Source organism: Acomys minous (assembly GCF_964271855.1).
Source record: "Acomys minous genome assembly, chromosome: 3".
Lineage (NCBI taxonomy): Eukaryota > Metazoa > Chordata > Mammalia > Rodentia > Muridae > Acomys > Acomys minous.
The window spans coordinates 13461726-13487194 of NC_140485.1; the positions used below are offsets into that span (position 1 = coordinate 13461726).

At 41.9% G+C, this 25469-nt stretch overlaps 1 protein-coding gene across 13 annotated transcripts in view; it reads right to left on the reverse strand.

The window, feature by feature from the left end:
- PLCB4 (phospholipase C beta 4) overlaps nt 1–25469 on the reverse strand; it is a 370866-nt gene that overhangs the window by 213347 nt on the left and 132050 nt on the right. For all 13 annotated transcript variants that reach the window (XM_084776848.1, XM_084776846.1, XM_084776843.1 and 10 more), the window contains one exon: nt 8338–8395. The gene's annotated coding sequence lies outside the window, so the exon portion shown is untranslated. The remainder of the gene's footprint in view (nt 1–8337; nt 8396–25469) is intronic.

A 25469-nucleotide genomic window follows, 5' to 3' on the forward strand; every position in this document is an offset into this window, starting at 1 on the left:
TTTCTTGGTAAGTAAAGTTTTTCATGGGACGTATCCCTTGGACTAGTGTTTTGATATAAGTGAGTATATACCGTTTGTCTCTTTTTGCTTCTGGGTGAACTCACTCATTAGAAACCTACAAGAAGAACTTTATGACAGGCAGATCTGGGTCCTGGGGTCCTCCTCAAACTAAGGCACCAGCCAAGGAGAAATAGGCAGTAAACTTCGAACCCCTACCAAGACCTAGCCGACTAACACGATATTCTCCACTGTTGAGTGGAGAGTGAGATCTGATTCTCATGTGAACTCTGGTGCCCCTTTTCTGACCATGTCCCCTGGATGAGAAGGCCTAGTGGCACTCAGAGGAAGGATAGCAAGTTACCAAGAAGAGACTCGATAATCTTAGAGCATACATAGGGGGTGGAGGTCTCCCTCAATCACAGACATAGGGGAGGGGAGAAGGGGGGAAGTGGGAGGGAGGAAAGAATGGGAGGAAACAGGGGAAGGGCTAACAATCAAGATGTAATGTGAATAAATTAATTTAAAAAATGGTAAAAAAAAATACAAGTGAGGGGATAACAATTGAGATGTAATCTGAATAAATTACTTAAAAATTAAAAAAAAAAAGAATGAAATGTGACACCAATGATAGAAACACAGTTGTTAATATTGTGGCATGGGGAATTGGTGTTATTAAAGATGCTTTCGCCTAAAAAAAAAAAAAAGAAATTTGAACGAATCACAACGTGCACATAGCTTCTTACATGCTTAAGTGAGAGACAGGACAAGCTTAAACCTGCATTACAGTATAAAACTGACATTTTCTTTTCAAATATAATTTTTGTTGAACATATCTCTTCCCCAAGGTTTTATTTTAAAATAAACACAAGTTCTTCTCCAAACAGTTGATATATTCTTACAGTATACAGGCATAGCATGCACCTTGCCAAAGAGATTCTATGACTAACATTTTACACTAGCAGCTGTGATGACTATCTAGCCCTTGTATGGATTTCAGAATAATAAGTTCCAGGGCTGACAACACTTTATTTAAAGGCTTACACCTATGGCATCACAATCATTTCTTGGGGACAATGGTGACTTTGTAAAGGTGAAAGAGGGGGAAAGGGAATGCCACTGTGTACCTAGTGTCAGGCCCAAGGGTGGCTGAAGATGACACTTTGGAAAGACGGAAATTCCCGTGAAACCAGAGAAATAGAAACAATGCTGACCTTGGCTCCTGTCAGCAAAAGTATCTTTCAAAGGTCACAGTGTTTGCTTCCTACTCTTTCCTCCTCCATCTAATGAGCCTGGGAAGGGCAGACAAGGTGAGCCAGCAATAGATAGAGCAAGAAGAAGCCACTATGGGAAAACAGGGAGCGAAACCCAGCCGCTGGCCAAAGTAAAAACTTGTGTCTTCTGAGAAAGTCAGACATGTGTGATAAAGGCACGTCCTTGGAGTGAGAGAAGTCAGGGGTGAAAAATTCGCCCTCCTTCATTTTGCTCTGTTCTCTCTTCTTTTCCAATTCTTCAACAAATGAAACAGAAAGAAAAAAAAAGCTGGGGTTGGGATATATCCACTTCGTGGGAACAACTCTAAAAGTAGAAGGAAGGATCATTAAAGATAAATGGAGGGACAGGGTTGGCCATTTAGGACCTAAGCAACTTTAGACTTTGTTAAAGGCCACCTGGCCTAAGTTACTGCGCAACCGAAAGGGAGAGAGCACTTGGGTAGACTTATGGGTTCTGGAAGAGCGTGCGAGCATTCCCAGGGCATGACTAAGGGGAAGATGTGTACAGCAGGGCAGGAAAGGGCCCACTGATGGAAGCCATGAGGCAGCAGGTCCATGGCCAAGTCATAAAGTGACAGCACTTCTGTCAGCTGGAAAAATCACCCCAGAGATGAGTCAAACTGAATCCTACAGTTGCTCATGAAGAGAAACAACCCTAGAGAAAAAAAAAATTAGGCTGTGTGACGAGAGAGATGCTCCGCCAGATCATGGCTGCCCCCAGCCTCTTGCACCAATGTCAGCAACTAAGTGACTATACTACATTAGACTCTGGAACAAGCAAGGCCTTCCCAAACTGTGGACCCATGAAAAAGGAAGAACCAAAGAGGTCAGTCACCGTTGTTAATCCAAGCCCCCACATTTTGTTATAAAGCAATCATTAACTGGAACAGAACCCAATAAACTCTGGACTGTGGTGATATCTTACTTTATAAACTACAAAAATCCCAGGAATGTGGTCACTCCTGTGCTTTCCTGCATGAAAATGGACATTAAATGTGTCCACCTGTAAGTACAAAACTTTTTCTAGAACTTTCCCCCAACCTACACCACAAACACACATACATTTTCAGCCATAAAATACTGTCCTTTTATTAATATTTCTATATGCAGCTCACATTCTACCAAGTATTAATCCTAGACTTAATCCTGAAGGTTATCAATAATATCTCACTTGAATATTCCAGTTTTTATATCCCCCAAGTCTTGCCTGCGAGGCTCTTAAACAGGCAATGACTGAAGCAGGGTGGACCAGCTCACTTCAGCTGGACAGCAGTGCTGCCTAATTTCTTTACTGAATAGGGTTCCAGGCTGGGAGAGTCCCTAGCACTGGGTAGTAGTATATTAAAAGCAGTAAAGCCTTTTAAAAGAGATTATACCTGTAAACCTGCACTGTTCAACTTGGTCCACTAAAACCAAATGTCACTTTTTAAACCCTGAAAATGTCACTATTCTGAGCTGAGATTTGTTATTTAGCAAATGAAGAACTAGTAGGGTTGGAAAATGGTTCCATTGATAAAGTGATTGTTTTGCAAGCTCAAAGACCTGAGTTCACTCTCCCAAAACTCACATAAAAATGTCAAGCATGGGTGGAGTCCATTTGGCATCTCCAGCCCTGGGCAGGCAGAAACAGGAAGATTCAGAGTGGCTCACTGGCCAGCCAGCATGGCCTGCTCAGCAAATTCTAGGCTCAGTGGGAGATCTTCTCCTAAGGAAAAGGTGGATGGCACGATACCCAAGTTGTCCTCTGGGCTATGCATGCATGTATGTAAAAGTATACATGTACTTGCATAAAAGTGGGCTTGTGTGTACATGTGAACAAACATACATACACACACAGAGAGATAGATAAAAGACAGATAGACAGATCGAACGCACAGTTTTTTTAAGTATGACATCTCAAAAATGTACTTATTAAATGCCAAATGATAATAATTTGGATATGTTTGGCTAAATATATCCTTCATATTAATTTAACCTACCATTTCAGACATTCCAGCCTTCAGCTTTGGCTGCTATGCTCTGTTTCTTTCCTTTACTGAGACTAGAAAATTACACACTTTAAATTAGCATGCATAGCTCACATGATCTCTCTACTGAGCAGCACTGACCTCACAACTCAGGTGGGAAAACATAAACTTTTCTGTCATTTTAGAACTGAAGGCTCCTAAATGCACGTTATTCCCTAAAATGCTTATGGAAATATTTTCAAAGGATGAACAAAGAGATGAGAACTAAAAATAGTTAAGTCAGGCTGGGGATGTCTGCTTAGTGACAGAATGATGGTGGGGGTGGGGTGGAAGTGGTGGGGGTAGAGGTGGTGGGGGTAGAGGTGGTGGGGGTAGAGGTGGTGGGGGTGGAAGTGGTGGGGGTAGAGGTGGTGGGGGTGAGAGTGATGGGTTGGAGGTAGAGGTCGTGGTGGAGGTGGTGGTAGAGATGGAGATGGTGGAGGAGGAATGTGTGATGTCGGTGGTGAATGTAGTGGTGGTGGTGGTGATATTATTTCTTGGACTTGTTTCTGGAAAGAATAATTTTTCAATTGGATAATCACACGGTATGTTTGTCTCTTTGTTCTTAGCACTGAAGTCATTATTCACATCAACAATGATTTAAAGAAGGCTGTGAAATACCAAGTTTTCCCAACTCTGATTTCTACTATCTGAAAAGTATCTAGGTATCTTTCAACACTGTAATCCTTTAAGGACTTGGGGATTTGAAGGAAGAGTTTACTACATTCTCAAGAGAAGAAAACGAATTTCATATCATTTCTGAAAGTGCTTAACTTTCGCTGGGAAAGATCAGAAACGATGAAGAATATGACTAAGACTTCTTGAGTGAAGCCTCCTTCTCCTTCCACTGCTGGAGCATCTTCTCTAGCAGAGGCAGGCAGCAGGAGTGCTGCCTACAGCCAAAGGCTGATGCGGGGAGGGAGACACCCAGTTCAGCTGCCTCTAGTGAACATGAGCCTCCACAAGACTGGACTGAGGACTTCAGGACCTCGACCCACATTCTCCACTAGGCAGGACAAGCATCTTGCTCCTCCTCCTCCTTCTCTTCTTCTTCTTCTTCTTCTTCTTCTTCTTCTTCTTCTTCTTCTTCTTCTTCTTCTTCTTCATCTTTGTTATCATTGTCTTCATCTTCTCCTCCTCCTGCTGGCTCCACTCCCTAGTGTCTCCTGAGAGATCTGACTAGTAAATCACTTGGGCAGAAAGCCTCAAGTTCAATACACTTCATTCTTGTTGAGATTTTCTAAATATGAGATCTTGATATAGATAGATAGATAGATAGATAGATAGATAGATAGATAGATAGGTAGATAGATAGATAGAGTTATAGTTATAGATATAGACAGATATAAATATAGATATCCCCCAGACTGGCCTTGAATTCTTGCCATAGCATCCTCCTCTTGTCATAGCATCCCATGTTCATGTGTCACCACACCCAGTTTCAGCTCAAGAATCCTGACATGAATAATACGCTCTGAAAATGTAAAGCTACAGCCTTCCATGGCTCTTCTTGCTGTCCCATGAAGCAGCTTTAATAAGCAAGAGGTTGAAATAAATTCAGCTCTACCTTCTAATAAGTAAGCAGTATTTTGCTCCTGAAAAAAAAATGCACTTGTCCTATATTAGATTTAAAAACTAGATTAGTAGTTTGAGGGCTATGCAAAACTGGCGCCCCTCCTCACCTAAGCATGTGGGAGAGCTGGCCTCAGGAGTATGAGCACAGAAGAGCTGCCCCTACCCCTAGTCAGCTGCAGTGCTCCAGAAAGAAGGCTTGTGGGAGTGTCCAATGAGCCTCCCCAAGGGCATGAGTTTGGGAGAGCTGATCCCGCCTCTGATCTGCTGTGCAGTAGCTTCTGCAAGGGAGACATTCCCTCCTCTTCCTTTTGCCCTGGATATCTGCAGAGGGTGGGAGAGGTGGCCCTGGGGTCATGAGAGCAGGAGAACCATCCTGCCCCTCACCTGCTGCAGCACTTGCGAGAGGGGCCCTGCATCTGGTCTGGGCAGCACATTAGAGCTGGCCCTGGGTGTAGGGGTTGCTGATAAACTGACCCCTAGGACATGAGAGTGGGAGAACTGGTGGCCTGACCAGCTCAGATACCTCTCAGGCTTAGATCCATGGCTTTGGATTGTCTCACCCCAACATCTACCCCATAGATGAACTGCTGCGGTGCATGATGGGGCCAGTCATTCAGATTAAAAAATGCAGGATCTCCGTGACACAGGGCAGCAGGCTGTCCTAAAGGAGTCCGGGTAAGGTTCCAGTATTGGTAGACTAGCAAAAGCCAGAGGCCTCATACCAAATCAATAAACCATTCCAATGATTATTTACATTAAAGAAGAGTGGACAAGTATACTGGGGGCATACTGTGACACACTACAGCTTCCACAAGATTTTTTTTCTCAGATGGGGGGATTGCTGCAAGAGTGGAGGACAGGTCTGACGGGAGGGGGAGATGGGTAGGGTTGGGGTGCATGATGTGACATTCACAAAGAACCAACAAAAAGTTAAAAGAAATAGATCAGGAAAAGAAAAGGCAAAGATGGAAAGAGTCGAGGTAACATATATGGTGTCCAGTTGTGAAAGACGTCAGGATAGCATTAAAATTTTCAGTAAGAAAAGGGGGATGGAGGAGAAAAGAAGGAGGGAAGAAGGGGAGACAGACACTAGTGGAATGCACATAATACAGTGTAGAAGTTCTAAATGCAGTTAATATTGAATGAAAACAATTTAAAATAATTCAGAGAGAAACAATGTATCCTACACATTAGTGTCTTCAAGAGCCATAGTTCAGTGGTTTTCTGAAGTAAAAATCTCACAGAAAATAAGTTTGCCAAAGCTCATTTTCTTATTCCAAATTTGAAAATGGTATTTGGTCTGATTATACATGATGTGTAGTGACATAAAAATGAAAATTTTTTCCTAAAAATGGTCATTGTGCTTACTGTATAATTTGTTTATGAGTACAGGGTATTTCGGTGGGTTGGAGTGTTTGTTTGTCTGTCTGTCTGCATGTATGTCTGTGAACCTCTTATATGCCTGTTGCCTACAGTGGCCAGAAGAGGGCTTCGCTGTCACAGGAACTGGCGTTACAGACAGGCGTGAGTTGCACTGGAGATGCTAGGAATGAAACCCAGGGTCCTCTGGAAGAGCAGTTAGTGTTCTTAACCACTGGGCCATCTCTCCAGCCCAAACTGTATATAAAATTTTAATTTTTAAAGTTTATTCGCTAACATTGGTAATAAGCTAAGTTCTATGTGGCATGAATAAGCAGGATTTAAGACATACCACCACAAGAACTAAAATACACTCTGAATGCACACCGTCAGTGGACATGAAAGAGACTAAAAAAACATTTGGACTGGTGTGAAGTCTGAAATAACTCATGCTTGCAATCAAAGGAACTAAAGCAACATCCTGAAATCCAACCAGCAACGCTCAGATTCCAGGTCTAGATGTTTTCAACTCTATCTTGTTCAAAGAATTAAATTTTATTCAATATTTTTAAAGTAATTATAATGCATAGGATCGAATCTTTGGATGGTGCTTAAGAGAGACAAAACGCTTTTACTTTTAGGAGCTCCTGGGTGTCGAGGAGGAAGACACAAGAACTCTTGTGTGACTATGAGGGCAAGAATAACACAAAGATGACAGCCAACATCCAGGTAGCCAAGTCCAATCAGCTATTATGGAAATGGGGAAGGAAGAAGCCCCACAGGGTATCTGCCAGCCTAAGACCTGGGGCCCCCCAAAGTCTCTGTCTAACCAAACGCCAGGACTTACACCATGAGGCACAAAATTATCCTCCTTGAATTTAGAACATGCAAACCACTCCTAGTTCCTGGTGCTGTTGTGGCACTTGACACTTGTATTCATATTCACTAAACACAGATGTCTTCCTCAACCCACTATAAAATAAAATTAATTTTTAAAAAAGAGACCCGCCTAAGGATAATATAACTGAAGTTTTGAAACAGTGGACAGTCCAGAAAGATACAGTAAAAATAGAGTAGAAAGAAAATGCTGTATCTATACTGATTCAAAGTCTCTAAAATTACTCAGCACCCTTAATCAGACTGTGCCTACTAAGACAAGCTTATGAGTCACCCTTGAGGGGGTGGTAAAATAAAGTGCACTGGACTAAAAATAGGTAGGAACATTCAATAATAAATCCACTTTCTTGATATTCTTATATCACTGAAGACTGGCCATTTGGAGATGGAGTCAGGTTATGCAATTCTTCTTTCCCCTCACAGAGAGGCCGGAAGACAATCAGCCAGGGTCAGTGCCAGGAGATAATGACGCATTTGGCATGGGGTGCAACGTCTTGAAGAAGACTGATACTAACAGCCTGGTACTCAGAACGTGCCTACCAGGAGGAGCAAGGAAGTCCCTGGTACATGGGAAGTACTGAAAAATGACTTCTTGCCTCTTAGCAGAAGAAAGGGCACGCAGCATGATGCTCTAACGGCAATTTAAAAACAGCCATTTGATGGAGGGACCGGAAGAAGGTAGTCGTCTTTGGCTGGGATCTGGTGCTAGCTTAAAGCACCGACAAGTGTCCATTTGTAAAGAAAACAAATTGTCCATCCAAGGATAGTTTGGGTTATTTCATGGAGGATTTATGGTAAAATTAGATGCATATCCAAAGATTTGACTGGCATCTCTCCCGAAGGCAGTTGCCTTAAAATAAAGGTTTCTCACTGGTAAGGGATCAGAGCTGTGATTTTTCACAATGGTGGGAATCTTCCCAACAAAGCCTGCATGAGACTTAAAGTTTTTTCTCTCAATGACACCAAATGCTTCCTAAGGCCAGGCAGCTGTCACAAGCAGCAAGAACACAACAAGTGAAAGGTTAGTGGCTGAGTTAGTTGCAGAGTTAGTGAGATAAATCTAGAAAATCCCAGGAGATCCTGCTTGCCTCTTCACCACACCCAGGAAAACAGCCATGCACACTTCTAAGAGACACTGGACAAAACGATTTGCTTCTCAGATCTCGAACCCTAAAGTGCTACCAATACAACTCTTCCTAGGGGGACACAAGATGGGGACGGTTACTCACCAGGCAGCTGGGAACAACAGCAAGGGATGTCTACCAGGTCAAACCCTGTGCACAGTCCCTGCAAAGAAAGCAAGCAGAGACAAAACAAATGTCAACATAAAGTTCTCTCAGAGTTCTTGAGTATGTAAGCAGTCTTTGGTTTCAGAATAAGAATTGAGAATATGTTTCGTAAAACACATCAGAAGGCTGCATAAATTACTAATGACCCTAGACATAAACAGTAAAGATTCCAAGTCATCAAACTAGAAATACTGACTGCTACAAGCTACATGGTTTTACACATGCCCTACAACGCGCTATCTCTTGCCAAAGCCCTAACTTTGGAAAGCAATTAAGCACCAATTTAACAGCAAGGTCATCTAAGATCTTCACAAATAATTGGATTGTCTTCCCCCCCCCCCCCCCGATTAATAGGAAAACGACCTTAGATGACCTGTAATTGCAAGAACTCTTTCTGATGTCCTTAGCTGAACTGTCAATGGAAGAAATATTGCAACTATAAGCAAAGACTGTGTTTCCATATTTTCTTTAGTAATAGGCTGTTTGCATCAAATCTGGACTTGGTGTTTGAGTTTTGGTTGAGCTAATGTTTAATCTTTAAAGACATTCCAATATCAGAAGTACACAGGGTATACAAACCGGTGACCAATAATAGGAAAAATAGTGTCTATAACCATTTGAATTTGAAATACTGACCATCACTTTCTGTGGATAGAGCGTTTACAGCGCAGCAGGAAGGGGCTGGTTCAAAACACGGAAAGCAGCAAATATGAGTCTAGAGGGACAACCATGAATATAAACGTGCAGGAAACAGGATTCACTTGGGCAAAGTGCGGTAGTGTAGTGCACCTGTGACCCTACTGTGCTTAAATGAACTTACCTGGTCCGTGTGCAAATACACGGAGGTGAACACTATCTGAAGCTGTAATACGAATCTAAATGTGAAAAAAATGGAATGGAAGAAAAAGTAAAGAGACAGGGAAAACAAAGACAGAGGAAGGCAAGCCTTTGGCTTAAATCTAATATTCAGCTATTGTATGTTATTTTAACCAGAGGACATGGTGCCTTTAAAGATGTGATTAAGATAAACATGAAATCTACCCCAGCGACAAGGAAACATGCCATTTGAATACGATGCCCAGAACTAGAGCGTGGACTTACTGTAAGCATGAACTGAATCATGACAGGGCCGGCTAGTTGTATTGTCACCTTGAATCAGTCAACAAACTGGAATCGTTTTGGGAGAGAGAAGCCCTAAACTGAGAAAACGCCCCACCAAACCAGCCAATGGGAAAGCCTGTGGTGCATTTTCTTCACTGCTGATTGATGCAGAAGAAGCCAGCCCACTGTGAATGGTGCCACCCTGGACAGGTAGGTGGTACTGGGTGCTCTCAGAAAGCAGGCTGAGCTGGACATGGAGAGTGAAGTTAACAGCACTCTTCCATGGCCTCTGCATCAGTTCTTGCCTACCTCTGGGTCCCTGCCTTGAGTTCCAACTAAGTGATGGACTGTGATGCAGAAGTGTAACAAAATAAATCCTTGGCACCCCAAGTTGCTTGTGGACGTGGTGTTTCATCACAGCGATGGAAACCCCAACTAAAATAAAGATACTGAACCCCCACATAAACTCTGAAATGATATGCTATGACTATTCCTATCTTATACAATGGAGAAGAGGAAATATTCAACTGTCCCAAAAATGGAGGCTCTACAGAGTACAGAGAATGCAGAAACTCTGATCAGGGCTAATGGAACTTACTGTGTTCTTCATATTACATTTATGTTTGTAATTGTATATGAACATGAGACTGTAGCTGCCACAAAGATGTGGACTGTGTGTGTACTGAAAACCATCATCAGCATCCTTTACACTTAGCACAGGCTCTGGAACTTAATAGGAGCTCAGAAAAACATAGGTAATGAAATAGATCATTAAGTGGTCCACGCAGAGCTGAGATATTAAATTTCTTAACTCCCTTATGCTTCTTAGAGGTGTAAAACAAGCCTGGGTCCTAAGAAGCTCGCTGACTAATTGCTTTGCCAGAGCTATCATTTTGTAAGCAAAGACTTACAGACTAGACATGTATTTTCCCATCTTTTTTTCTATTTCTCTATGACCAAGCATAGGACTGCAGCATGTGGGAAAATCAGTCTCAACACCACACAGGACCAGCTCATCGCAAACCATTCTAATACTGGCATATCAGGAAGGGCTGTCATCTGGGAGAGAGAATCCCACTTGCCAGCTTTCACACTGAGATATTATAAATCTGGGCACTGAAGGCTAAACATGCTCTCTAGGAAAGCATGTGCTGTTAGTGTGAGCAGAATCAGGGGACGGATATCAGGAGTGTCCCTGGACCTTCTCTCTGTACTTTGACTTTTAAAAAAGAAGAAAGGTTTTCCTATAAGGTAAAAAGGAACCTAATGGTTGAACAAAATGCCAAAATCCCAATAGTATGTGGATCCTAGTAAAAAAAAAAAAAGCAGCTCATCAACTACTCAATGAGAAGAGACAATCGGCTCAACAAACGCTACAAGAACAAGTAAAACAAGGGCACGTGCCAGACACAAGGTCCATCACAGACACAGAACTACAGCACGCCACTATTGCTGGACTTCAGGTCCCCACTGTCAGGGACCCTTGTGTCGAGGCCATTTAATCACTTCACCCTGGAGTTAGGGATCAGTAGGCACACACCTCTTCATCAAGACCCTATGAGCATATACAAGGGGAGGAGGTCCCCCTCAGTCGCAGTCATAGGGGAGGGGAGTAAGGGGAAAATGGGAGGGAGGGAGGAATGGGAGGATACAAGGGATGGGATAACCACTGAGATGTAATATGAATAAATCAATAAAATAAAATTTTTAAAAATTAATTAATTAAAAAAAAAAGGATTTATGAGCACGAAAGGAAGGGAAGGACTCCACCTTCCCACTGTTGCCACCACAGTAAATGCATACCCAGAGAGCTCGCAAGCCTTCCATCTGTGCCTCCCTACGGCTGAGAAAACATCCTAAATGCCGCAAGGAAGTACAACAGCCCCTCCTTCTGCCATTAGCTAACCACACTGAAGTACAAAACTGGGGAGTCCGCGGGAGCTGCGGGGGTTATTTTATGGAGGCTGCTTCTTTTAAACTAGAAATAATGGTAATGGCTTTGCAATTAGTAACAGTCTTTTGCCAGGTTTCCATCATGGATTCGTTTTCTGTGGCTTCTTAACAAATTGCCACAAAACACAGTGACTAAAAACACATTTATTAACTCCTGGTGTGGTCAGTCGGAAGTTAGGACACCAGACAGAGCAATATGTTTGGTCTCTTATAAAGTTGAAATACAGCTTCCTGCCCTTCTAGAGGCTCTGACCAATAATTTCCCTCCCCCTCTCTCTGTGTGTGTGTGTGTCTGTCTGTCTGTCTGTCTCTCTCTGTCTCTCTGTTTGTCTCTCTCTGTCTCTCTGTCTCTCCATCTGTCTCTCTCTGTCTCTGTCTCTGTCTCTCTCTGTCTCTCTGTCTCTGTGTGTGTGTGTCTGTCTGTCTGTCTGTCTCTGTCTCTCTGTCTGTCTCTCTCTGTCTCTCTGTCTCTGTGTGTGTGTGTGTGTCTGTCTGTCTCTGTCTCTCTGTCTGTCTGTCTCTGTCTCTGTCTCTGTCTCTGTCTCTGTCTCTCTCTCTCTCTCTCTGTGTGTGTGTGTGTGTGTGTGTGTGTGTGTGTGTGTGTGTGTGTGTGTGTGTTTGCGGGGAGTAGAATATGACATTGTACCTAACGCCTACCTCACATCTGTCATCTGTGTGCCCGAGGCTATGATAGAAGGTGATGCCACAAGAAAAGCTAACTGGATAATATGTGTATATATGTGTGTACATATATTTATGTATGTATGTATGTATGTGTGTGTGTGTGTGTGTGTGTGTACGTGTCAGCTCACAACTGTATATAAAATCCAGTGTCAAGATATCCAAAATCTATTCTAACCTCTGAAGGCCTCTGAATGCATGTGGTGTATATGTGTGTGTATATGTGCATATGTGTGCACATATATATGTGTGTGTGTGTATATATATACACACATACGCACCACATGCATTCAGAAGCCCTTAGAATTTAGAATAAACTTTGAATATCTTGACATTGGAGTTATAGACATGTGCGTGCTGGGAGCTAAACCTGGGTCCTCTGGAATGCAGCAACTGCTTTTAACCACTGAGCCATCTCTCCCAATTTTGCTCCGTACAAATCCTCTTCCACTATGCCTCAGGCTGAACGGATAAATCGGGAACAAATAGGAACACAGCAAAACTGGAGGTTAGGGAGGAAAGACACTGAGTTCCTATACAGAGAAGATCAGACGCCTCAAGGTGAAGAGAAAGAAGACCTTCCCCCCAGTCCAGTATTCTTGAATCTTTTTCCTTTAATCACACCCAGCCCCAGTACGGACAGTATGGCTGCAGGAGCCCAGGTACCACAGACCCCAAGGAACCCCACCAAGCTCAGAGTTGGTGGTACTGAACACTGCAGGAGCTGTGGAGGGGAGCACAACACTGGAACATCTGCATTCAGGGTGATGTGCTCTGGGTGACTCACTTCCCCCACTGCGCTAGGCAAGTCTGTGTGTCAGGTGGCATTTGCTCAGTGACAGTAACCAAGGACCACTAGCATCCAGAGGCTCCCTGCATACAGCAGTGAGAGCTAGAACTACACCTTAGATGGGCATCTTCATTTTCTCCTACTCATTCTCATTTCCTGTGTCTTTTTGGCTATTAGCAGAAATCACAGAAACGAAAATTTATTTCGTCAGAGAAGCATCTCTTTCACCTGACTTTTGTGGTATTGGGTTTTGTTTGTTTGTTTGTTTGTTTTGTGGGTTTTGTTTTAAAGGGTCTGAAGCTACATAATTTGACTTAACATACCATGCAATGTAGCTACAACATTCATGTATGTTTTGGGTGACATACAAGTGAAATATCCCTGGCTTCCCGTGATCCTCAGTGAAGCCCGCAGAAGATTCCAGCAGGGTCTTGGTTCCAGAAGCCTGGATGCTTGCCAACCCAGGTAATTATTCTCTGCCTACCTAATTTCCCCAGGCAATTTTAATTGAAAATGCTATCATCTTTTACCTGTTTCTCAGTTCTAATCTGCTCTGAAGCGTCCCTGTGTCCTGCTTCTTGCCTCCACCGTAAGCTCCCTGAGCTGATCTCTTTCTGAAGCTTCAAGTTGAAAAAAACAAGTTTCTTAAGTTCCTCAGGGAAAAAAAATCCAAGATATATATGAGCCATTTAATTAGTCTCAAACTAGTCTGCTGAACACCACTGGCAGACAGCATGAAATATCCCTTCCTGCTATCTAAATTTATGAAGTTTATTTTGTGAACAGAAACCTAAAGCTTTTCTATACACACACACACACACACACACACACACACACACATACACACACACACACACGACATTGGAATCATCTTGTTCTCTTTTTGTTAAGGCCCTGTCATTCATCTCCAAATAACCTGTTTTAATGATTAGCAAAATCTAAAACGATCCAACGATGCTGGAGCACCATTGAGAAATGCAAGAGAAATATGCATTTTGGGTGACTTCCAGTCTCCACGCTCTGAAACCAATGCTGTCCAACAGACACAGCGAAGGCCACAGGCGCACGCTACATGTGCAATGTTAATTTTTCCAACATCACTGTTACAAGTATACAAAGAAGATGGAGTACCACTCAGTGTTACAACAAAGGGCTGCTGATTAACAACCAACGGGATACAGTGAAGGGAGTAGTGCAAGAGACGCTGGCCAGAAAAGGATATACATTATGTAATTCCCTGTACATGGCATACTCGAAATGACAGAAATTACACAGGTGCAGCACAGATTAGCAATTCTTCTTCAAAAAAAGAGAAAAGAATGGGAGACAGCCATTGATCCTAGGAAATAATAGTACCAGAGACCTACACAGCGGAAGTCCTCTGGGTTTTGTCTGTGGTGGCAGCCCATGGATCTGCACAGGTAATTAAGCTGCACTGAATACACATGCAAAATTATGAAATTTGATAAGCTCAATCATTTATATCAATTTCATAATTGTGCTGCTTGCTATTCTGAGGGTTTCTTCAATTATTAGTTTTATGTATTTAATCACTTACAGCCTGATCCTAGCCCCCTCCTTCCTCCAGTGAAGTCCCACAGCCAAACAACAGGCTGAGCTTGGGAGGTCTTTCTCTGTTCTTTACTGCATGTGTGTGTGTGTGTGTGTGTGTGTGTGTGTGTATGTGTGTGTGTGTGTGTGTGTGTGTGTGTGTGTGTGTGTGTGTGTTTACACTATTACTGATGGGGAAAACTAGAAAGACTAGGCCGGGGCAAAAGCTCTGTGATGGAGCACTTGCTTTGTAAGGGCCAGAGCTAACCTGTTAACTACAGATGCCCAAGGACAGACACTCCCTGGAATGCTGGAGGTTGCTATTTATGAAAGATAACAAGCCCCATGTTTTTGATTCTCTAAACAAGTTTGACCTAAGTGCCCTGGATGTGCTTGTGCAGCAGGAAGTATGACATGAGATATGCTTAGCCCTGATGGGACCTGATTGGGAGCATGGTGACTTGGTGGATTTGCCTTTTTAAGCCTCTGTGAAATGCGTTGCCACTTTCTGGAACCCAAGGATGGGCCTGGCTAGAATCCATCATCCTGGCCAGTATTTAATTAAAGTTTGCTTCAAATTTGGCTCAAAAATGGTGGAATTGATTATTCTTTCATGATTCTCAGGTTTAAGAGCTTATCATGCCGAAGCAAGGCCAAAGCCCGAGGCTCAACTTCCGGCAATGCAAAACAAAACAATAAAGGTTAAATAAAATAAGTTTGATTTCCAGAATATGTTTTAGTTAATGCACTAGCTGTCAAATATTTTCATACAATGAATGCACATATAACTGATGTAAACATGAAAGTTTATTGTTTCTTTTTTATTTCTACACTTTGAGATCTACTGTGGACTTTATATGGTGTCTCTCAATTCAGATGAACCTCATTTGAAACATTTCAACGGTCACATGTGACTTGGCTTGCCTACTGAGCAGCAGGGTACCCATTCCTAAAAACCCCTCAGTGGCACATCATCTGTACTGTGACACACCTTTCTTTCTGGAAGTCTCTCACAGGAATGTTCATGTGTGAAAATCTTAAAACAGTGGATAGTCACCCAAAAATGTTATGTTGCCTACAGAAAAAAAGCCCTGGTAATATCAACTTGAATCTGCACTGCACTGTAGTGTCAGTGCTTTTCCCCCTTTGGAAACTAATTTCTAGCGTCTCTAGGAACAACACACAATTAGAGCCAGTTTCAGGAACTGCGGTATGTTAGTTGAGCTCAGGGACTGAGATTTTTAACCTTCTGAATCTTTGTGATTCATTGTGTCAAGTCTTTTCCTCTGCTCTCCCATTTCCCTGTGGTGACAGGAGTCAGGAATCACTACCACAGAAGAGCCTTGTGAGCTTGCTGTGTCAGCCTCGGAACTGACAGTCGCTCGGGGAAAAGAAACAAGTGATGGGGTGTATGATAGAAGCTCTGGAAAATATATAGAATTAGGCCAAATCTCCTGGGGGCTGAAAAGTAAAACAGGAAGCAACCAGGTCTGAGCAGAAGCTCCAGGGCTCCATCTCAGAAGACCAGAGTGCTCACCATCCCGCTCGCAAGGGAGAGTGAAATGAGAAAATGCTATTCCAAAGCAGAGCCTTGGGGAGCAAGAGTGGCCTTGGCCTTAAGAGCGAGAGTGAGCTATGCGAGAATACAAGCCAATTAACCTCTCCTCCGCACCTAGCTTCCTTGTTTGCCAAGCAGCAACATTATCTACCAGACTCATTGTTGTAAAGTTAAGTGGAATAGTACACAAGACACATGCCTGCTGCCTGGAGTGGGCAGTCAACAGCTCCCCACCACTTCTGCTGTCAAGCCACTGTGAGACAGAGAGAATGATCTGTGCAAACTAAACTAAGAATAGGAACATGGGAAACTCAAGGGCTATTTCTCCAGAAAAACGCCAGAGAGAAAAAAACTGTTTCATTTCATTTCTAACAAGCTGCTAGGAAATGGGTTTCGCGATCAGTCTCATTTTCCAGAATCTTCAGACAGGTGTAGAGAGGAAGTATGAGAAACGTATGTGGCACGTGATCCAAAATAATCTAGAAGCACGGAAAAACACAAAGACGTGACCTCAAGAGTCTCTACGTACACAACCGTCACAAACAAAATGTTGTCGTCCTGAAACAAACAAGCAAAAGCATAGATACGGTACAACTTTCCAGAGCTTTCAAAAGCCTGACGCTCACTTGTTATATCAATCTGGATTGGTATTTATATGCTTTATTTTGTTTTGCTTTGCTTTTTGCCACACACAACTGGCCAACCATCTGTTTCATGAGGAAGTATATCATGAGCTGGCCCACTCAGTCCCAGCACTAATTTGGTTTTTACTGATGCACTTGTGACCACAGTAAACTCTCTCAAAGCCAAGAGCATACATACTAGTGCCAGAACACCAAAACAGGTATCACACTGAACAGCCGGCTCTTTTTCTGTTTCCCACCCACTACAGTTGGTGTTAGTAGAAACTGAAGCAGCTCGTTTTTGTACGATTCAAACATATAAAAGGCCCATCTTTAATCAGCATCCCTTCTGGTGATACAGGCTGGCCAGCTAGAACAGCTCTTCAGATTATAGGAAACAGCTTGTTGGAGAGCATGTGATGGGTTCTGGCAACAGGCAAGCAGCCCGAGATGCTACAAGTAACACATGAAGCAAAGCCAAGTCACTACAGAAAACACAACAACCAAAATCAAATGAAATGGGTAGGTACTTAGACCTTCTCATCCAGGAGGGACGTTCAGGCCTAGATTCTGAAGCACAGATAGTTTTAAGTGTTAAAGATAATTAATTATGAAATAATAATTACTGTGCACGCACATGATCAAATCCAGTACAGTTCTGCAGTTCTTGTGAAATGTTTATACCCATGTAACACCAATCAAGTCACAAAACAATTCCCCTGCTACCCAAACAACTTCTTATCGCTCCTCTCGGTCACACCCACCACCCGAATTCCCACACACAACCACTCACATGCTTTGTCTCCCTGGATGTAAACCCTCTGAGACTAATCCATGGTTCTTTATCCCAGCACAGCTCATTACGTAACATATCTAAGATAATTGATGGTTCTTTTCTTCTGCAAAGTGGCTAACTCATTGTATTGGATATAGCTCAGTTTAGGTGTTTGGTTTTGTTTTCATTTCTTCATCCAAAGATATCTAGGATGTCTCTACTTTCTGATACCTGTAAGAATCAGAAATACCTCTGAGTGGCTCTTTTGAATTAGATGCCTGTGTGTTTAACCATGAGACGCCACTGAATTGCCTTCCAAAGTAGCTGCACTATTTTGAATCCCCACCAATAATGTGTTCTGTATCATCTCCTGCTGGGTACTGTGTGGGATGTACAGTTGCTTCTTATTTTAATCATATTATATGTGACGGATTGAGATGTCTCTATGAGTAAAGTGCTTGCTATACAACCATGAGGCACTGTGTTCAGATCGTAAACAGCCATGTGAAAATCAAGTATGGTGGTCTGTGTCTACAGCCCCATTGCTAGGAGACTGAAAAATCCTGGTGGTCTGTGTCCCATTGCTAGGGGATAAAAAATAGTGGATCCTGGAGGCTTGCTAGCTAGACGCCCAAACAGAACGATGAGCTCCAGGTGTTGTATGAAACCGAAGGCCCACTAACACAAACCTTTCCTCCTAGCCAAAAGAACAAGTCTGCATCTGGATAGAGACCTAACGTTCCTTGTGGGCTGGCCAGTCACCTGGCCAAGGGACTACTCACCAAAAAGGAGATTCACTTACCACCATGCTAAAGAGCTGGGAGGAATAATTATCCCTTTAACAAAAGAATGTATTTTTTCCTTCACAGAAAACTCACCTCTGTGCAGTTGCTGCAGAGTAGAGCAAGTCTGGGTAGGTGCCAAGATTTACACCTTGTGGTTTTTCTTTTAAACTCTCATAAAATTGCTCTTGAGCTTTCTTCTAAGTCCATGCTTAGGTTATTAAAACATTGAACGGGGCCCTCAATATCCCTAATAACCAGTAGCATCCCAGATGGGCTTGGAAAAATTGCTAGTATCATAGGTACAATTGAGAGAGGCTGTCTCAGAAAAACACAGGTGTGAGTGATAAAAGAAGACACTCGGTGTGTACTGATCGCCTCCACACACGCATGGGTGAGTGAATACACACATGTGCACATGCACACACACATAAACCACACATATATACACAAAAGTAAGTATATGATATCACAATGTGGTTAAAAAAAAAAAGTGAGAATCATTGAGATCTACTGAAGTTGAAAACGCTACATTTTAAAATCACTAATATATTCTCTCTGTTTTGAGAGACTAAGCAAACCCCTGAGTAAATCTACACAGCTGAAATACAGGAATGACCTGGTACTAGGAGAAAAATCCTTTATACAACTTCCCACATATGTACTCATATCTACAAACAATATTCACATACCTACAAATAATAATCCCAAAAATTTTGTATTAAATAGTATGGAAATAATTCTAATATAGTCAAATTTATTAGCATAGTAACCAATAGTTTTATATCTATATACAGTACACATAAGACATATTTCATAATACAAGGCAGTTTTCCAAACTTTAAACTTACACAAAGGATTATCTAGTATTTTATAAAACTGAGACTCAAAATCAACACAGCCAGCCATAGCATATTTACAAAAAGTAATGATTTGATTACAACTTAGCTATTCCATGGGCATTTCCAGTTTCCAATTTCCAGGTCTGATTCACTTTGTGGTGATAATTACTTGTTTTCTGCCACTAAGATTATTTTATAAAGTCCTTATCTACTCCTGTAGATGGAACAGGAAATTAAATGTCTTTCCGTGAAAAACAGCCATTTAACTCATCCAACAAATATTTATTGCATTCCTAGCAAGCTAAAGGGATAGTTACTGGCTGCTATTATCACAGTGGCCTCCAGAATGGTGTTGCTGACAAAGTAACATCTAAGCAAAAACCCGAGGAATGCATTTCCTGAAAATCCAGACAGGAGTACAGCAGGTGCAAGAGTCCAGAAGGCATTGAATGTGCTGCAAAACTGAACACATCAACAAAGGGAGACACAAAAGCAGAAAGGTCAAAGCCAGCTCATGGGCAGGTGTCTGGGCTCTGTTGGTTAAAGTGGAAACCATACATGTTTTCAACAGCACAATTACAGTTTGACTGAAGACTTAAAGCACTACTTTGCTGCAGCTTGAGACTGACTGCAGTACAGCAATCGGTCAGCTCTGAGGAGAGCCCAGCTGGCTGGCAGAGTGGCTTGGTCGGTGGTGGCTCTGGCCTACAGTCTACAAAGCTGTAGGTTCAACACACAGTCTGAACACAGACACAGGACTGGTTCCTGGACTGAATTTGAAACGTAAGGAACAGAAACCACTTCGAAGCTGAAAGGTAGCAGCAAAAGGCTGAAGAGGCAGCATCCACTTAGTGTGACAAGCAATACATAGTTTAATGTGCATCTTTAAGAAGTTGGAATAAGAGACTGGCTCAATGAGGGGCATCTGATTGTTGAAGAATAAAAATGGAAGGTAAGAAGCTAGACAATTTTTAAAAAGTAACTCTTGGAACCTTTTCTGTATCAAAGAGGAGAAGGGATCTGAATAAAAATCAAAATCAGATTGTCATTTCCTCTCTTTTGCCCTTAATGACTTCGGTGCAATAATGTTCCCTCTGGGCTTCCATAGGCTGCCTTTAACAGGAATTATCCATATGAATGGGTTAACACTGGATAAACAGCCTGATTGAAATGGAAATAGATGAAGATTAATGCAGCCAGGAGCATGGCCCACCATGCCAGAGTAGATAAGACACAAAATAAGGATATTAGAATTTCAGAAGTTTCATACACTGCATAAATTGTTCGCAGTAACAAAAATGTGGATGCGATACAGTTCAGAATACAGATTTTTATTCTTTTCTCTCAGAAAGTTAAGGATGCCATCAAGATTTAAACCATTCATCTGGAGGAGACAGGAGCGCCTCAAGAAGAACAAAAGAGCCAACTAACCAGGCAGGCACCAGAGGGACTTGCTGAGACTGAAGCATCACCCAAGGACCAGGCATGGGTCTGGATCTAGGCCCCTTATGTAGCCAATGAGCAGCTCAGGCGTCATGTGGGTCCTCTAGTAAGGGGAATGAGGATTTCCCTGACATGGACCTTGTTGCCAGCTTTTTGATCACTTCCCCCTGGTGGGACTGCCTTGCCAGGACACAGGGGAAGAGGAAACTCTCAGTCTGGATGCAACTTGATGAGCTGGGGCGGATTGGAAATGGGATTCCTTTTCTGAGGAATAGGGGAGGGAGAGGGGGAGGGGGAGGGGGAGGGGGAGGGGGAGGGGGAGGGGGAGGGTAGGTAGGACTGGGAGGTGAGGAGGGATAGGGCTATGACCAGGATAAAAAGCGAATAAATAAATACGTAATTTTTTTAAATGGAAAAAAAAAAGCAGATTAAAACCACTCTTTACGGGGCCAGAGAGATGGCTTTGTGATTAAGAATCCAAGTTCAGTCCCAGCACCCATGTCTGGCAGCTCACAATTGACTGTAACTCCTGATCCAGCGGATCTGACATCTCCGGCTTCTGTGGGCACCTGCACTAATAACAAAAATATTAATAGTTAAGAACAATATTTTTATGGAGTTAACCTAGTGTTTCAAGGTAGTAAATAATGATTGCTAAAAAAAAATAAAGAATCCACATTATTTTTAAGGGCCAGAGAAATCATAATTATCAATGGCACTGAATAACCTCTCTTTATTGTTTTGAGTTTTCCATATGTGACCATGTGAATTCTCCTCCCTCAATTCTTCACAGATTCCCCACCCTCCCACCACACACACACACACACACACACACACACACACACACACACACTGCACATAGACTCCTATTAGTGGTGGCCAGTTACTCCTGAGCATGAGGCCTGCCCTGGAGTGTGGTTGATATACTCAGTATCAGTCCCTTGAAGAAAACTGACTTTCATTTATCCCAGCAGCTGTCAATTGCAAACACCTTCTTGGTTCGGGGAGGGACTTTGTGCCAACTTTCCTGATTCTGTGCTGGGATTTTGCCTGGCCTGAACGTCTGCAGGACTCATGGGTGTTGTCACAGTCTCTATGAGTTCATATATGCATCAGTTGTGTGTGGAAAACACTGTTCCTTGAACTCATTCCCCACCTCTGGCTCTTATGATCCTTCCACTTCTTCTACATATATCCCTGAGTCTTGAGGGACTAGTTCAGACATCCCTGTTAGAGCTTAGTGCTCCAAGTCTCTTACTCCCTGCAGGCTGTTCAGCTGTAGAGCTCTATGTTAATTACTATCTACTGCAAGAAGTTTCGCTGCTGAGAGGTGAATGATCTGTGTGTCTGGCAATATGTCACTAGGGGTCATTTTATTGCTATGTTCATTTCTGCAGAATAATAGTAGTAGTTTTTCCCTCTATGGCCCATAATTCCAGTCTCAGGCTCTTGGACTCATTAGCAGTATCAGGTATGATATTTCATTTCATGGGATGGCCTTAAATCCCATCCAAAAAAACCAAAAAAACAAAAAAAAAACAAAACAAAACAAAACAAAAACGGTTGGTTACTTTCATAACATCTGTGCCACTATTGCATGAGAGGGGTAACTTATCATTAGACCTCTGGGTCCCTATAATCTGTGGTCTAAGAGTGACAGAAATAGCTAGTGTTCTACTAATGTGCTTCTTAGGATTGCACTAGAGATGTGACACTAAAAAAAAAAATGCATTTGGAATCAAATATCTACAATATTGTCCTTTAGGCTTATTCTCAAATCTGGCTTTCACGGTGTTTCTACTCATAGTACTGCACAAATGCTTGATAAATGGATGAATGAATGAATGAATGAATGAATGACTAAAACTCTCCACTACTGATGGGCTGCAACATAGTAGAAACTAAGTCCATATATTTTCACATCCTGCTTTCCCCAAAACAGGCCCAGTGTACTTTCTTGTTTGTAATTCTGGGGTGTGTCAAAAAAGCATTAAAAAGAATAAACACAAAGTTCAGACTATTTTGGGATGTTTTAACAACATTAAGGGACTTTAACATTAAGCAGTGTCTGAATCAACAGGCCCACTGCATCTTCCTGCCTCACCCTCCACCATGTAAGAAAACACGCCTACTATATCTCAGGTATCCCACAAACCCTAAAACAGATAACTGCTCCAGAGCAGCTGAGAAATCATGAGGGGCTGAATGAGGTTCAAAACAACCTTCGACCATTTTCAAAGGTGGCATTCGAGAAAAATAAAACGTTAACTTGAATTTTGATTTGCTGGTCTAATAATTCATAGCCTAGGCTTCAATTTCATTTTTACCAACACACTGGCCCCTCTATTGCTCATAATTAGAGTGCAGTGTTAATCACTCTCATCTGTATAACTGAGATACCAGAAGACAAATGAGAAACCAAAAATATCTCATTACTCTGAGTCCTCGGCCACATGGAAGTATCCATTCCACATTGAGAACAGCAGAAGTCTGTTTCATAGCACAAAGCCCTGAAGCTATTTGCATCTTACATGCAATCATTCTGGAGGCTGAGGCTGATGGCTAAATCATCTTGACCTTCTTTAATTTGCCATTCTCCTTTCACATTAGTTCTGCTACAGAAATAGGACCACAGTTTCCTTTCAATAACTCCCTGACAACTTAGAACCAGGAAGAATCAATTTACTTTGTTGATTCCCTTCTTTCACCGAAAGCCAGTAATTATAAACCATTTAATTAATGCAAAAGCTTCTCTCCCTGTCTTTTATTATTATAGCAAGATAAATATTGACCAAAGGTGCACTCTGAGATTTTCCCTTTGTCTCAGTGTGCTTTTATTGTATTTGCTTTGGACTAAGGCAATGTATTTTAGAAACAGGCACCCATTAGATAAAGCTTTGCTTTTTACATAATTGTCAGCAGGTGCTGACTCAGAACAAAGTAATGTTTTATACAACAAAGGAAACTTGAATAGTGTGAGGTCTACACAATCTGAATTTTTGTTTTCTGAATATATCTGAGAATAATGTGTTACATAATGTGGAAAGGCATATTTGAAAACCATACTTTCTCCAAGAAAATACACAGATCCATAACAAATTCGGACTTACATATGCATATAAGACACCTGACTCAGGTGTAGAAGTTGATTTTTCACTAATTTTGCTTTTTCAGTACTATATGAATTACTGAAATATTAATTATAACAATACCTATTGTATTTTATCTAACTGTTAGCTGTTTTAGAGCAGATTTTAGAAGCTGCTCATTAGTAATTATGCATTCTGCACATTAAGTTGCACCAGGTAAGTTTTCCATGTGGTTACATAAAGTTTGTGGCATTTGCAATTTTGTCTAGAGTGAAGAAGGATACCTTTTGTAACTAACAAAATGTGATAGAAATTCAAGAGAAAGAAAAAGCTGGGTAAAAGTAACATAAAAACTTGAGCCTGCACCAACACCTGTGGTGACCTATGGCATCTAGCAGGAGTAATCAGTCTTAAACTCGCGCGCACAATGTCTGACTGAAAAGGGACAACAGATCTCCAACAAGGATCTAAGCTCCCAAGCCAGTATTAGGTTTTGTTTTTAATTCCTGTTTATGACAGGGGACTTGAATAATTTGTTTTCCTATGGAAAGTCCTATAGAGTTACCACTGTCCTCTAAACAAGGGCTGACCTACAAAACTACAATGTGAACTATGTATAAAGTTAAGTATTTACCACATTAAAAAGAGGGAAAAAAATGAAAAAGAATTCCTTTTGATTTTCATTAGCCCAATATATCTAAAGTATAAGCTGAATGAGTATTATATATATGTAATACAAAAATTACTAAAGAGATCTTAAGTTTTTTTTTTTTTTTTCATGCTAACGCTGAAATCAAGTGTGTAATTTAACCTGGAATCATCTCAACTCAAACTGGCCTCATTCTGAACGCAAAACAGCCACATGCAAGTGCTGGCTGTAACATCAGCCATCGCATATCCCAGAAACTGATGACTAGTTAGCCATTGCGATGTGGTATCCACAGACAAGTCCCAGCTACAAGGTGACTAGAAGAGAACTAGAGAGAAATATGGAGTTCTCAGTCCTGTAAAGCTCGTACAGATTCTTCAAGCTCTTACGGTAACCCAAACCCAACTCTCCTGTAAGTGTCATGTCACATTACCTCAATGAGCCAAGAGTTCTATAAATAAATTGCTTCACCATACTTGTAGTAAACGTTAACTCCCTGCTCTTCCTGCTACTTAAGTGTCTTTCTTAACATCTTATATTCATGATAGCAGCTTTAAGGCTATATCAACCTAATGAAATTTAAGTTTAAATTCTAATCGGAACCATACCTCTAAGTCTTGAAGTCAAGCCCTGAAGTACAACTCAGTGTATCTTCCTAAAACAAAACACTTTGAATTTTACCTACTAAGCATTAGGCTAGATGTTACCAGCCTTGTGGCACCAGTACTGGAATGTGCCAAAAAAAACTTACACTGGTCACATGAGTGTCCTGGCTAGCACTCTCCATGACCACTGTCAACTAAGAAAATAAGCGATCAAGGAAACAATAGCCAGGTACTAAAGTGATTGGAAGAAGCAGAGGGAAATTTGTCCATCCAGAGACCAATATGAATTCACAGAGCAGCACCCATATTACACAATCCTGCAAACCCTGTTGTATTTGCATAGTCAACAAGTCATCTTAATTGCAAATTAGAGGTCACCCTTGCAATACTGGCCCCCCTATTCAATTCAGAGGGCACTTTGGTCCCCAAAGTCATTAGTGCAAACTTGTTTCAATTGCTTTTGGACTCTGCCTACACAAAAGAGGTCTCTGTAGGGACCACTGCTATTCCAGGCTTCTGCTCCTCTCTCAAAGTCTGTCACTTAGGAGAGGGTTCAGCTTGCCTCTGTAATTACCTGAATTTCTTCTGCACTGGCTTCCTGAACATGAAGCACCTCTACTCTTCAGAACT